Source organism: Mastomys coucha, unplaced genomic scaffold, assembly GCF_008632895.1.
Source record: "Mastomys coucha isolate ucsf_1 unplaced genomic scaffold, UCSF_Mcou_1 pScaffold21, whole genome shotgun sequence".
NCBI classification, from domain to species: domain Eukaryota; kingdom Metazoa; phylum Chordata; class Mammalia; order Rodentia; family Muridae; genus Mastomys; species Mastomys coucha.
The window spans coordinates 53,094,963-53,111,172 of NW_022196904.1; the positions used below are offsets into that span (position 1 = coordinate 53,094,963).

The 16,210-nt window shown below is 44.2% G+C and overlaps 1 pseudogene; it reads right to left on the reverse strand.

Annotated features, from left to right (window-relative positions):
- Positions 1-9,401: 9,401 nt before the first annotated feature.
- Positions 9,402-13,857, reverse strand: LOC116100552 (annotated as a pseudogene).
- Positions 13,858-16,210: the final 2,353 nt, after the last annotated feature.

Here is a 16,210-nt window from a genome sequence, read left to right on the forward strand (position 1 = left end):
GGGGAGGAGGGAGGAAATAGGGTTAGTTTTTTGTTTTTGGTTTTGGTTTTTGTTTTTGTTTTTGTTTTTTTTGTTTTTTTGTTTTTATTTTTTTCGGAGGGGTAACTAGGAGAGGAGATATCATTTGAAATGTAAATAAAGAAAATATGTAATAAAAAAAGAAAGAAAAAAATAGAAAAAAGGAATTAATGCAAACAAATCAGTAGCTTTTATTTATACAGATGATAAATGGGCTGAAAAAGAAAATAAGAAAACAATATTCTACAGTAGTCACAAACAATACAAAATATCTTGGTAACTCTAACCAAACATGACAAATATCTATGTGATAAGAACTTCAAGTCTCTCAAGAAAGAAATCAAAGAATATTTCAAAAAATGAAGAGATCTACCATGTTCATGGATTGATAGGATTAACATAGTAAAAATGACCATTCTACAGAGTCAATACAATCCCCACCATGATTCCAACACAATTTTCACAGACATGGAAAGACTAATTCTCAGTTTCATATGGAAAAACAAAATTCCAAGGGAATGTAAACAATTCTTAACAATATAAGAACTCTAGGGGAATTGCCATCCCTGAACTCAAGCTGTAGTACAGAGCAATAATGATAAAAACTGCATGGTATTGATATAGAGACAATTCAATCAATGGAATTGAATTGGAGACCCAGTAGTAAACCCACACACTTATGGACACTTGATCTTTGACATAGATGCCAAAAATATGTAATGGGAAAAAAAGAAAACATCTTCAATAAGTGGTACTCTTTTAACTGGCAGTCTGTATGTAGAAAAAATGAAACTAGATCCATGTTTGTCACCTTGAACAAATCTTAAGTCCAGGTGTATCAAGAACTTCATCATAAAACCAGATAAACTAAATCTAGTATAAGAAAAAGTGAGAAATAGCTTTGAACTCATTGGCATGGGAGTGGGGGTGGGGATTTCCTGAACAGAATGCCAATGTTTCAGGCTCTAAGACCAAGAACTTAAAAACTGAAAAGCTTCTGTATGGCAAAAGACAGTCAATAGTACAATTCAGCAATGTACAGATTGGGAACAAAATCTTCCCTAACCCCATATTTGATAGAGGGTCAATAGCAAAAATATATAGAAAACTCAAGAAGCTAACCTCCAAAAAAATAAACAACCCAATCAAAACATGGACTATAGAGCGTACTTAAAGAAATGTTCAACATCCTTAGTCAACAGGGAAATACAAACCAAAACAACCCTGAGACTCCACCTTACCCCAATCAGAATGGCTAAGATCAAAAACTCAGGTGACAGCACACATTGGAGAGAATATGAAGAAAGAAGAACACTTCTCCATTGCTTGTAGGATTGCAAACTAGTACAACAACTCTGGAAATCAATTTGAATGTTCCTCAGAAAACTGTAAATAGATCTACCTGAGACACAGATATACCACTCTTGGGCATACACCTAAAAGATGCCCCACCATACCACAGGGACACATGCTCTATTGTGTTCATATAGCCTTATTTGTGATAGCCAAAGCTAGAAGCAACCCAGATGTACCACAAAGGAAGAATAGATACAGAAAGTGTGGTTAATTTACACAATGGTATATTATTCAGCTATTAAGAGGGAGGACATCATAGTTTTACAGGCAAATGGATGGAACTAGAAAATAATCTGAGTGAGGATATGCATTGTATGTACACTAATAAGTGGATATTAGCCCAAAAAGTACATAATATCTAGGATACAATCCATAGAAATCATGGTTAACAAGCAGACGGGCCCAAGTGAAGGTGCTTCAATCTCACTTAGGAAGGAGAGGAAAATAATCACAGGAGGCAAAAGGAAGGTGGGAGCTGGGTGTAAGAGGGGACCAAAGGGAGAAGGGGGGAACATGGTCAGGTATTAGGGGGACAGAAGAGAAGAACTTAGGGCCAGCAGAAAGAATTGAAATATGCAAATTAGTGGGGTGGAATGTGGCAGGACCCTCTAGAAAGTACCAGAGACCTAGGAGGTGAGACACTCTCAGAACTCAAAGGAAGGAACCTTAGATGAAATGCCCTACAGTGGGGACAGGCAACTCGTAGCTAGAAGAAAAGCAGGACATCAACTGGAAGGATTCAGTTGATATCCCACAGTCAAAAATTCTTACCCAGAATTGTCCCTATCTAAAAGAACTGCAGGGACAAAAGTGGAGAGGATACTGAGGGAAAGGCAGTCCAGTGACTGGCCCAACTTGGGATCCATCTCAAGGGGAGGCTCCAAGGCCTAACACTATTACTGATTCTGTGTTGTGTTTCCAGACAGAAACTTTGCATATTAGTCCTCTGAAAGGCCCAAAAACCAGCTGACTGAGACAGACACATACTTACACCCAACCATTGGACTAAAGTCGAGAAGGACCCCTGTGGTTGAATTAGGGAAAGGTTGGAAGAAGCTGAGGAGGAGGGTGACCCCATAGAAAGACCAGCAGTCTTAACTAACCCAGACCCCTGCAACTTCTCAGAAACTGAGCCACCACCCAGGCAGCATACATGAGGTAGTCTAAGGCACCCAACACATATATAGCAGAGGACTGCCTGGTCTGGCCTCAGTGAGAAAAGGTGTGCCTAATCCTCGAGAGACTTGAGGTCCCAGGGAGTGGGGAGGCCTGAGGGTGGGAACATCCTTTTGGAGACAGGGGGAGGATGAATGGAATGAGGAACTCTGGGAAGGGGACCAGGAGAAGGGCAATGGCTGAACTGTAAAAAATATAAAAGTAAAGAAAGTGCAAAAGAAAAGATTTCTTTATTTTATTTTATTTGTATGAGTGCTTTGTCTGCATGTATGTCTGTGTGCAGTGTGCATGCCCTGTGCCCACAGAGTTAGAAGTAGGATTAGGATCCCCCGGAAGTGCTGTTGCAGATAGTTGTGAATGTTGTAGGTGCTAAGAATTGCCCCATCCACTGTAAGAGCAGTAAATGCTCATAACCACTGAGCTATCTCTCCAGCTCCTCACTCACTGTTTTTTAAATTGTTACATTTATTTACATTTCAAAATATCTCCTCTTTCCGGTCCTCTTTCCAAGACTTCTTCACCCCATCCCCACTCCTGTTTCCCCCTGAAAGTGTGCTCCCCCACCTATTTCCTTACACCCCACCAGCATCCCCCTTCCCTGAGATATCAAGTCTCTATAGGATTAGGTACATCCTGTCCCACTGAGGCCAGACAACTAAGTCCTCTGCTGCATATTTATCCAATGGAGCGAGCTGTGGACCAGCTCATGAATGCCCTTTGGTTGGTGGCGTGGTCTCTGGGGGCCTAGTCTCTTCTTAATCACCACTAATTTGTCAGCTCCAGCTGACCAACACTGATCAGCAAACTGATACTTTAAATATGCAATTCAGGTGCCAACTATGTGGCAGCATCTTGCAGCCTGGTGGTGGATTGTCTGGAAGGATGTTTATGCTACTAACATCAAATATGTAGTACTATAACTCATATCTATGACTCATTCTAGGAAATACAGTGTGAAAATGGGAGAGGTACAATCAGTTCTATTGACTAATTAGGAAATATTTTTTGCTAACTTCTCTCTTTCCCATGACAGATCTTCATAGGTTAATATGTTAAAACTCTGAACTTTAAAATCTTAACATCCTGTTTCACCTTTAACCTCATTTTTCAAATACTTTAAAATAATTTCCCCAGACATCCACAAATACATAAACTTTTTTTCTTCTCTCATCTGGAAACATTCAGCCATTTACCATGAGTTACAGGTAATTGATTACTGAGATCAGTCATTGAAAAGCAAGCTCTTTAAATAAAGAAATACTTTTTAAAAGTTTCCTTTTTAAAATTTAGATTGAAGCTTCTTTTCTGAGTTTACCTTTCTCTGCATGAAGGCTGTCAGCAAAGTAAACCTGCCTGTAAGTTTGCCTTTCTCAGCATGAAGCCTGTCAGCAATGTAAACCTGTTTGTGAATTTGCATTTCTCAGCAAGACACCTAGTAGCCCTAAGAAAAACCAAGGACTAGTTTTTTAACATCTGAAATGGCTGACTAAGCAGCTGCAAAGTTGGTGGGAAAAGCTGTCTGAGATAGGCCTTCTGTTAGTAAACTGTCTGCCGCAACCTCCATCACCAGGACGCTAGGAGAATAAATATGAGAAAAAAAAGTATACACCCAATGGCCTCCATTATCAATTAAAATGACAGGGATTTGCCTGCTCCAGTAGCAGCTATCCTGGATGCTCCATGGTAATCCTATGGCATTTGGAGGACAATCTACTATTCTCTCAAGCCAGCTGTTCTACAACAGGGAGAATATAGGAATAGATGGGAATTTCATGAGCACAGTGAGTGCTGCTACAATTTTTGGGTCTGAATTTCCAGATTAGAATAGTAATGTTGCCTAGTATACCATTGAAGGTACTGAGGCAGCAGAATAAACTCTATTTTGTCCTTTTTTTATTAGATATTTTCATTATTTACATTTCAAAAGTTCTCCCTTTTCCTGGCTTCCACTCCAAAAAACCCCCTATTCTCTCCCACATCCCACTGCTCACCAACCCACCCTCTCCCACTTCCTGGCATTCCCCTACACTGGAGCATAAAGTCTCACAGGACCAAGGGCTTCTCTTCCCAAAGATGATCAACTAGGCCACCCTCTCCTACATATGCAGCTGGAGCCATGAGTCCCACCATGTGTGCTCTTTGGTTGGTGGTTTAGTCCTGGGAGCTCTGGGGGTACTAGTTAGTTCATATTGTTGTTCATCCTAAGAGGCTGCAAACCCCTCCAGCTCTTTGGATCCTTTCTCTAGCTCCTTCATTGGGGACCCTGTGCTCAGCCAAATGGACAGCTGTAAACATCCACTTCTGTATTTGTCAGGCACTGTCAGAGCCTCCCAGGAGACAGCTATATCAGGCTCCTGGCAGGAAGCACTTGTGAGAATCCACAATAGTGTCTGGGTTTGGTGATTGTATATGGGATGGATCCCCAAGTGGGTTAGTCTCTGGATGGTCATTCCTTCAGTCTCTCCTCAGCACTTTGTCTCTGTTACTCCTTCCATGTCTATTTTGTTCCCCCTTCTAAGGATAGTATCCACACTTTGGTCACCCATCTTCTTGAGTTTCATGTGTTTTGTGGATTGTATCGTGGGTATTCCAAGCTTCTGGGCTAATGTCCACTTATCAGTGAGTGCATACCATGTGTGTTCTTTTGTGATTGGGTTACCTCACTCAGGATGATATCCTCCAGATCCATCCATTTGCCTGAGAATTTCATAAATTCATTGTTTTTAATAGCTGAGTAGTACTCCATTATATAAATGTACCATATTTTCTGTATCCATTCCTCTTTTGAGAGACATCTGGGTTGTTTCCAGCTTCTGCATATTATAAATATGGCTGCTATGAACATAGTGCAGTATGTGTCCTTGTTACATGTTGGAGCATCTTCTGGGTATATGCCAGGAGTGGTATAGCTGGGTCTTTCAGTAGTACTATGTCCAATTTTCTGAGGAACCGCCAAACTGATTTCTAGGGTGATTGTACCACCTTGCAATCCCACCAGCAATGAAAGAGTGTTCCTCTTTCTCCACAACCTTGCCAGCATCTGCTGTTACCTGAGATTTTAATCTTAGCCATTCTGACTGGTGTGAGGTGGAATCTCAGGATTGTTTTGATTTGCATTTCCCTGATGACTAAGGATGTTGAACATTTCTTTAGGTATCCTCAGCCATTCAGTATTTGTCAGTTGAGAATTCTTTGTTTATCTCTGTACCCAATTTTTAGTAGGTTTATTTGTTTCTCTGGAGTCTAACTTCTTGAGATATTATCCCTTTATAGGATGTAAGATTGGTAGTGATCTTTTCCCAATTTTTTGGATGCCTTTTTGTCTTATTGATGGTGGTCATTGCCTTACCGAAGCTTTGCAATTTTATGAGGTCCCATTTGTCAATTCTTGATTTTACAACACAAGCCATTGGTGTTCAGGAAAATTTCCCCTGTGCCCACGTGCTCCAGGCTCTCTCCTGCTTTCTTTTCTATTAGTTTCAGTGTATCTGGTTTTATGTGGAAGTTCTTGACCACTTGGACTTGAACTTTGTATAAGGGGATAAGAATTGATCGATTTGCATACTTCTACTGAAAGACCCCGAGAAGGGGACCCTTACTCAAGTCCCAGGAGACATGCACCCAGTGAAACACGAGAGGCTGCCTTGATGCAAAGCGCATGAGGTTTTTATTCAGAGTGCTCTGGGCCAACCCCCAATCTCACGCAGGAGACAAGGAATCATGCCCAGGCTAAGGGGTTAGGGGTTATATATAGGAAAAAAGGTCTGAGGGAACAAAGGAATCAGGGGGGCTATACATGATTGGTTATTTTAAATGTAGTTGGTGCAAATTAGAGTTGAAAATTCCTAAAAAGGAGAGTGAAAAAGGAGTGCTTATTTAAGGTTCCTAATTGACCTTTAGCTAATACCTAAAAAAGACAGATGGCCCATGGTCCATCACTCAATGTCTGCTCGGGCATGTCCCAGGCGCCTGGGCTCCAGACACGTCCTTGCATTATTGCCCTATCTCTGTGGTTTATGTCTCCCTGACCTGTCAGCCCTCCTAACAGCTTACTTTGGTCTGTATTCACAGGCCTGGCCCCTTTGGTTTTCGGTAATCCTCTCTAACACCGGTCTCAAAGTTAACTCTTTCAATCCCAGGCTTACATGGGCAAGTTTGTGCTGAATTTTTTCTTTTCATTCCCCCCTTCTTTTTTCTATAGTTCTAATCATAGAACTATATGTCTGTCTCAATTTCTTCATCTGGAGGCAAGGTATTATATTGATGGCGTAATACCATAAGTTGCACAGCCCCAATCCTCTCTTTCATGAAAACTTAATAAGTTTATTAAGAATGCAAGGACCAATGGTAAGCAATAACAAAAGTATGATTAGCGGTCAGAGAGACAGAGTGCAGAGATCAGAGATGTTAACCAAGGGGATGAATTAAACCAAGTTTCAAACCATCTCTTGCCTTGGGCTCTCTCCCTTTTTCTCTGTTCTAAACCTTCTCTAATTTTGGCTAAATTATCTTTGACTCTTCCTGAGTGGTCTATGTAAAAACAACACTCTTCCTTTAATGCTGCACATAGGCCCCCCTTCCTTAAGAAATAACAGGTCTAATTCTCTTCTATTTTGGAGAACCATTTCTGAGAGGGAGGTGAGTGATTCTTGTAAGTCAGCCAGAGTTTTTTCTATAAGTTCGATATCTGAGTCAATGGCCTCTCTCAGTTCTCCATAAGCCTTATGCTGTAAAGCCATCGCCGCTGATCCAGTGGTGGCCCCTGCAGCCCCTAAGCTTACCCCCAAAATAACTGCCAGGGTAATTCCTAATTCTCTTTTGTGTCTAACTAGGTCTTTGGTCTCAGGGTCCCAGTAATTCAGCACATCTTCATAGGAATGGTATCATAGTCTAGGCACTATTTGTACTAGCAAACAGAAATCATGGTTGTGATTAAGAATCTCCAAACTTATACAAGTTGTAATCTCTGAAGCACAGGCCCACCAGCTGTCTGAGGATGGGAGGAGGTACCCGGTTAGATCACCTAATAGGGGATATGAACTATTACACAGATGCTGATGAGTCTGTGAAACCTGACCCACACAAAGGCCTTTCCCAGTAACAGTAGATAGGGTGAGGCAGCCTTGTTGGTGACTCCACCTACAATTGGAGGCTTGAAAAGTTACTGTTGGGGTGTTAACCCATGGGATACCCTCATAGTAAGGCGGTGCCACATCATAACACATCCAACACTTTCTGGTCATTTCAGGATTTGTAGCATTAAGCACTTTAAAGGCACTAGTTACCATGTTTAAGAGAGGGCTAGCATCCGGATTAAACTCGGGGGAGTGGGGCAGGCAGGGTTTTTGAGGAGAGCATCGTAGTCCCTATTGTAGTGGCAGATGGTGTGGCTGTTCCTATCTTGGGAACAGTCTGGGGTTGAGACCACAGAGGATCTAGAGGCATCCGGGATTGGGGATGGTATAGGGCTGGGTTTGGGCCAAGCAATGTATAAGGGGTTTCCATCTTAAGCTTAATGGTGAATAACAGTCCATTGTCATACCTTTCTTTGTAAAATCTAAGACCCCATGTATAGCCAGTTGTCTACCCAGTTGCCCTTTTTCCTGCCATAGTGAAAACAATATGAAGTGGGTGGCACCAGTCTTCACACTCTGGGCGGTATGTCCACCCTGGTTCTCCTGCCTTATGATGGCTATAATTTACAGTTACTTTGATATAGTCCCAACTGGAGGTTGGCTTCCAGTATGTATCTCCCGAGGTCTCACAACTCCAATTTCCACAGAAGAAATGGTCTCGCCGCCCCCCCCCCCAAAGGTCCTAAGGGAACATTTTTTGTGGAATCCAGGCAGACGTAAAAGGTCAAAACTCAGAGCTGGCTCCTCTGGCTCGCGTGTCCACAACCCTCAAATGGGTCAAGCCCATGCCAGCCAGGGGGAGAGGATACTTTGGGAGCTGGCATATTGGGGTCATGATATCCTTCCATATCCCAGTTAGCTGGTGCCCCAAAAGCCAGTTTGCAGACATCGAGGAACATGTCTAGCCACCAAAGGCCTGGTGTAGTAAGTTTAGACCTGCTCCATATTATGTCCCCATGCCCAACAATTACCATCCAAGTCAGGTTACATGGCTGGTGGGGGTCAGGGAGCTTACTCAGGACTGGATTTGCGATGCAGGCGCAACTTAAGAGGATTATCAGTTTTTTCCACAGTCCACTGATCTTGGTTAAGTTCAGGGGGTGCCTTTTTGACGTGAGACGCATTGATCCAAGCAGGAATCTCATCTACCTTAACAGTAGTGGGGGTAGTTAGTAACACTAGGTATGGTCCCTTCCACCATGGCTCAAGGTTCCCAGCTCGATGTCTTCATATCAAAACAGGGTCTCCCACTTCAAATTGATGTGGCACTCTCAGATCACCTGCTGCATAGATGCCTTTTAACTGCTCCCAGGCTTCTTTTCTCATTGTTTCAAGAGCTTTTAGCTGGGCTAGAAGGTGGGATGAGGGAATAGAAGAATCATCAGGGCATGCATTTGCTTTCAGGGTTATATAGATAGGTGGCGGCGTCCCAAACATTAATTCAAAGGGTGTCAATCCGGTAATACTGGGGGGAGGGAGGGAAGGGGTGTTCTGAACCCAGAACAGTGCATAAGGAAGGAGAGCTGTCCAATCATATCCTCTGGTCTCTAAGGACAATTTAGTCAAGGTCTCTTTAGGGTTCTATTCATCCTCTCTACCTGTCCTGAGCACTGTGGTCCGTAAGCGCAATGTAGTTTCCAATCTATCCCCAGTTGTTTGGCCATACCCTGAGTTACCTGGGTGACGAAAGCAGGACCGTTTTCTGACCCAATTACCTTAGGTATTCCGAATCGGGGAAATATTTCTTCCAATATCTTCTTAGCCACCACGTTAGCTGTTTCTTTCTTGGTGGGGAAAGCCTCAACCCACTCTGAAAAGGTGTCTATAAACACTAAGAGATATTTATTTCCATATCGGGATGTCTTGACCTCAGTAAAATATGTTTCCCAGTACATCCCTGGCCGGTCTCCTCTCAACCGTCTTCCCTCCTGGAGCCTGCTAACACCAGCATTAGTTAAAGCACAGGCCTTACAGTTCTTTACTAATTCTTCCGCTGCTTCTTTTACCTGAGGTATGTCGTAAGGAGATCTTTTTACCAATTCAATCATTTTCTTCGGCCCCCGGTGGGTAAGGGTGTGAATCTTAGTCAGATAGATGAGCCCTTCTTCCGGGGAGAGGAAGGTCTCACCCGGAGGAGCCTCCCATCCTTTCCTGGCCACTGTGAGGATCATAGGTCCTTGTGCCACCTCCTTGGCAGCCTGGTCTGCCATTTGGTTTCCCTTTTCTATGTGTCCTTCTCCCTTCTGGAGCCCTGGGCAATGAATGATGGCTACTTTGCTTGGCAAGTGAACAGCTTCTAAAAGGCTGAGGATTTCTTGTTTTTAATATCTCTGCCTGCAGAGGTCAATAGCCAACGCTGTCTGTAGAGCGCTCCATGTACATGAGCCATTGTAAGCGCATACCAGCTATCTGTATAGATATTGACAGCTTTTCCCTCTGCTAGTTTTAAAGCTTGGACCAAAGGAATAAGCTCTGCTTTTTGGGCTGACGTTCCTTCTGGCAAGCTGCTGGCCCATATAACTGATTTCCCATCCACCACTGCTGCCCCAGCCTTTCGTTTACCTTCTACCATGAAACTGCTTCCATCGGTGAACTAGGTTAGTATCCCAGGCCATGGTTTATCAGTCAGATCTGATCAAGTCCTGGTCTCTTCTGCCAATATTTCTTCACATATATGTACTGGAGTTTCAGCAGTTTCAGGGAGTAGAGTAGCTGGGTTGAGGATGGCAGGTGGGGCAAAAGCTACTTGTTCAGTCAACAGCAAATTCTGATAATGCGTCATCCGGGCATTCGTCATCCAGCAATCGGGTGGTTGTCTCAAGTGCGTGGGGAGCTATTACTGCCACGTTCTGGCTCATAGTCAGTTTGTCAGCATCTTTTACCAAAAGGGCCGTGGCTGCTATTGCTTGCAGGCAGGAGGGCCAGCCACTGGCCACAGGGTCCATTTTTTTTTTTTTTGATAGGTAAGCTACTGGTCATTTCCAGGGTCCCAAAGTTTGAGTTAGGACCCACCTAGCCATTCCTCCTTGTTCATCAACATAGAGGATGAAAGGTTTATTTAAATCTGGCAAAGCCAAGGCAGGGGCCTGTAGCAATGCCTTCTTGAGGGCTTTGAAAGCCGACTGGTGTTCTTCAGTCCAAATGAACTCCCCTTTTTCCTTTGTCAGGGGGTATAATAGAGCTGCTAAGGTAGCAAAACCCGGGATCCAGAGTCTACAGAACCCAGCCATCCCCAGGAATTCTCTTACTTGGCGAGGGGTGGTTGGGGTTGGGATCTGCATCACTGTCTGCTTACTGGCTTCTGTAAGCCAATGCTGTCCGTCTTTCAGGGCATATCCCAAATAAGTCACTTCCGTCTGGCATAATTGTGCCTTTTTGGCTGAAACCCGGTACCCCAACTCACCTAACTCAGCCAGGAGCTTCTGTGTCCCAAGTTTGCATTCTTCATATGTTGCTGCGGCTAGAAGAAGGTCATCTACATATTCCAAAAGAGTTACCTGGGGGTTATCAGTTCGGAAGGATGCAAGGTCTCGATGCAGGGCCTCGTCAAACAAGGTGGGTGAATTCTTAAACCCTTGAGGAAGTCTTGTCCAGGTGAGCTGCCCTGTTCTTCCGTTCTCTGGGTCTCTCCATTCAAAGGCAAACAGGGGCTGGCTATTAGGGTGTAGCCTCAGACAAAAGAAAGCCTCTTTGAGGTCTAGGACCATATACCACACTTGTCTGGGTGGTAAAGTACTAAGTAGGTTGTAAGGGTTTGGCACCGTGGAATGTGTGTCTTGCACTCTCTTATTGACTTCTCTAAGGTCCTGTACTGGACGATAGTCATTTGTCCCTTGCTTCCTCACTGGGAGTAATGGAGTGTTCCATGGAGAGTTGCAGGGAATTAGAATTCCCTGTTGGAGTAACCTGTCGATGTGTGGGCGTATGCCCTCCCGAGCTTCTCTGCTCATGGGATATTGTCGAACTCTTATATGCGTGGCCCCAGATTTGAGTTCGACTACTATTGAGGGGGGGCCTGTTTTGCCATTCCCATCCCCCCTGTTTTGGCCCATGCTTGAGGGAATTGTTCAAGCCAATTTTCCAACCCCTCGATGGGTTTTTTTGGTGGGCTTTGATATAGCCGATATTCTTCTCCTAATCATGGAGAAAGTGCTAAGGTTTGGGGCACTTTAGTTCACCAGGACAATTCTGGTCCAGAGGGGGCAAATGTAATTTGAGCTTTTAATTTTGTCAATAAGTCTCTTCCCAGTAAATGTGTAGGGCATTTGGGGATAACCAAAAATGAGTGAGCTACTTGGTTCTTTCCGAGATCCACAACCCTAGAAGTAGTCCATGGGTATAGTTTTTGTCCTGTAGCCCCAATCACAAGCGTCTTTTTATCTTTCACTTTTCCCAAAGGAGTTTTTAGCACTGAGTATTCTGCTCCTGTATCAAACAGGAAGCTTACAGGGGTCCCCTCCACCTTCAAGTTTACCCTAGGCTCAGGGAGGGGTGCCGAGCCCCATTCCTCCTAGTCTTCATCACCCCTGAGTGTCAGTACTTTGGTCTTTTGCTTTTTCTTTAGGCATTCTCTGGCCCAATGGCCCCTATCCTTGCAATAGGAGCATTGGTCTGGTTCGAGGAATCATCGGGGTTGCCCTCTTCCGGGTCTCCTTGGTCCCTGCCTTCTCTCGCCACCCAGGTCCCCTGTCTGTCTGGTCTTCTCTACTTTATTCCTATCCCTATCCACTACCACGGCCAGTATTCTAGTCAAATTCTCGTCCTGTCTCTTATCCCTCCTGTCCTCTTCTCTTCTTTCTCGCTTTTCCCTTTCCTTTTTCTCCTCTTCTGTCTCTCGCTTATGATATACTTTCTCAGCCTCTTTAACTACATCTCGCAGGGTAAAATCATGCAACCCTTCTATCCTTTGCAACTTCTTTCTGATGTCAGGGGCTGATTGGTGTATAAAACTCATGATCACAGATCCCCACTGTCCTTCAGACAAGGGATCAAAAGGATTGTATCTCCTATAGGCCTCCATGAGCCTTTCTAGAAACACTGATGGGGGCTCTGTCATCCCCTGCATGACTTCTCTTACCTTAGCCAAATTGGTGGGCCATCTAGCGGCTCCTCTGAGACCAGCCAAGAGTGCCCGTCTATAATTGGACAGCTTCTCCCTACCTTGTGCTGTATTATAATCCTACTGAGGATGAGTCAGAGGAACTCCCTCCTCCATTTCAGCGGGAGTCTGGACTGGGCGTCCGGCTACATCTCGGACATTTTTCTGAGCCTCTTGGAGTATACTTTCCTTTTCTTCAGTAGTAAACAGGGTCTGTAAGAGCTGTTGACAGTCATCCCAGGTGGGCTGGTGCGAGAACATCAATGACTCTATCAAGCCTGTAAGGACGGTGGGGTTTTCTGAGAAAGGAGGATGGTTAGTTTTCCAGTTGTAAAGATCAGAGGACAAAAAAGGCCAGTACTGTAAAAACTGTAAGCCATCGTGATCCCCTGGGGGGGCCCAACGGCTCTAAGGGGTAGGGCTACCGTGGAGTCCACTGGCACCACAGTAGAGGGGACTCTTTGTGGGCTCCAGGTTCCTGCCAAAGGTCCGCCTCCTCCCTCAATCGGTGCGGAAGGCGCGGAGGGGCCTGGGGAGGCGGATGGCTGAGGCTCAGGCTCTACTAACTCTAATGGGGGAGGATAAGGAGGGGAAATAGGCCATTCAGGAGGTTCCTCTATGGCTGGATATACACTTGGGGGAGGGAGGAGATGGCAGAACGTTGTGTGCTCCCTCCCTCACTGGTTGTGGCTTTGGTTTCTATTTTGCCTCACCTTTCTGAATGGTCAAAACCTTAGGACCTGGACGGCAGGGTAAGAAAAAAAGGGGAATCCATTGGGGAGGGAACCGCACTAAGTCTTCCCACACCACAAAGTACGGCTGTTGGTCCGGGTGTGATCGTGGTCCATCCTGAAAATAACAGACTTTATGGCTTGAATAGTAAGCAGATCGAAATTTCCCTCTGGTGGCCATCCTACCCCAATGGCAGGGCCACTCCGAGGTACAGAAAGTTTGCCAGGTCCCCTTCTTTATCACTACGGATAGATTCTGTCCTCTCTCCCTAATGTCTTTCCAATGGTCCGCTGTCAGGGATAAGGGAGATGTTATAGTCTGACCCATGACTAGAATTAGGAAAAACAGAAATGTCACAAGAGCAAGAGAAGCTAGCACGTCCAAGCACAATCGTCCCTTCCTGGTTCTGAACAACCAGCTAAATGCAAACTCAGAAAACCAACAGTCAAGCTCGCCTGACTTTCCACTACCCCAGGCTCAACATCTAGGGTCCCTATTCCCCCAGACTCAACTTCTGGGGTCCCTGACACCCCAGGCTCAACATGTAGGGTCCCTGCTCCCCCAGGTTCAACTTCTTGGGTCCCTGTTCCCCCAGACTCAACTTCCAGGGTTGCAATATTTGTTTTTACTGCCTCCGGCTGAAAACCAAAAATAAAACACAACTCAAAGGTGCTGAACTTCAAACACACCACACGCACACTACACACACATACCTCCAAGTGGTCTTCAGGATTCCTGGGTGTCACGTGATCCCGGACGAGCCCCCAACTGAAAGAGCCCACTAAGGGGACCCTTACTCAAGTCCCAGGAGACATGCACCCAGTGAAACACGAGAGGCCGCCTTGACGCAAAGCACATGAGGTTTTTATTTGGAGCACTCCGGGCCGACCCCCAATCTCATGCAGAAGACAAGGAATCACGCCCAGGCTAAGGGGTTAGGGGTTATATATAGGAAAAAAGGTCTGAGGGAACAAAGGAATCAGGGGGGCTATACATGATTGGTTATGTTAAATGTAGTTGGTGCAGATTAGAGTTGAAAATTCCTAAAAAGGAGAGTGAAAAAGGAGTGCTTATTCAAGGTTCCTAATTGACCTTTAGCTAATACCTAAAAAAGACAGATGGCCCATGGTCCATCACTCAATGTCTGCTCGGGCATGTCCCAGGCGCCTGGGCTCCAGACACGTCCTTGCATTATTGCCCTATCTCCTTGGTTTATGTCTCCCTGACCTGTCAGCCCTCCTAACAACTTACTTTGGTCTGTATTCACAGGCCTGGCCCCTTTGGTTTTCGGTAATCCTCTCTAACACCAGTCTCAAAGTTAACTCTTTCCATCCCAGGATTACATGGGCAAGTTCGTGCTGAATTTTTTCTTTTCACTACATGCTGAGTACCAGTTGAACCAGCAGCATTGTTAAAAATGCTGTTTTTTTTTCCACTGGATAGTTTTAGCTCCTTTGTCAAAGATCAAATGACCATATGTGTGTGGGTTCATTTCTGGATCTTCAATTCTATTCCATTGATCTACCTGCCTTTCACTGTCCCATACCATGTAGTTTTTATCACATTTGCTTAAAGTCGGTGATGGAGATTCTACCAGAGGTTCTATTATTGTTGAGAATAGTTTTTGCTATCTTAGGTTTTTTGTTATTCAAGATGAATTTGCAAATTTTTCTTTCTAATTCTGTTAAGAATTGAGTTGGAATTTTGATGGGAATTGCATTGAATCTGTAGATTGCTTTTGACATGATGGCCATTTTTACTATATTAATCCTGCCAATCCATAAGCATGGGAGATCTTTCCATCTCATGAAGTCAAATTATCACTATTTGCAGATGATATGATAGTATACTTAAGTGCCCCCCCCAAATTCCACCAGAGAACTCTTAAACCTGATAAACAACTTCAGCAAAGTAGCTTGATATAAAATTAACTCAAACAAGTCAGTAGCCTTCCTCTACACAAAGGTTAAACAGGCAGAGAAAGAAATTAGAGAGACAACACCCTTCACAATAGTCACACATAATATAAAATATGTTGGTGTGAAAAATCTGTATGACTAGAACTTCAAGCCTCTGAAGAAAGAAATTGAAGAAGATCACTGAAGATGGAAAGATCTCCCATGCTCATGGGTTAGCAGGATTAATAAAGTAAAAATGGCCATCTGGCTAAAAGCCATCCATTTTGTTCTTAAGACTTCATTCTAAGTTAACTTGCTCTGAAAGAGGCATGGCCCCATCCCTGGAGGGCTGAGAAAAATCATAAAATGTTCCTGGCTGTTGCAAAATAAACACAGCAGCTACCACTCCCTGATGACAACAGAGTAGGGAAGACATAAGTCTTTCCCAGGCCAAGGTGTTCCTTTTTGATGTATGCTCCCTCCTTGTGGTTTTCGAGGTGCAGTAAATCAATTAGCTTAACAATCAACATTCCTGCCAGGCAGTAGTGGCACACACCATTAACCCCAGCACTTGGAATGACAGCTTAGTCTACAGAGTGAATTCCAGGATAAACAGGGCTGTCTTGAAAAACTAGAAAAAAAAAAGCCCAGAATTCCTTTACCCTCTCATGTAATGCCAAGATGTGGAAACCCCCACTTGCAGTTTTTCCTTTATAAACCACCTTCTTTCGTTTCTTCTCCATAGTTAGTCTCTACAAAACCTTCCACAGGTATTTTGTTCCCCCTTTTAAGAAGGA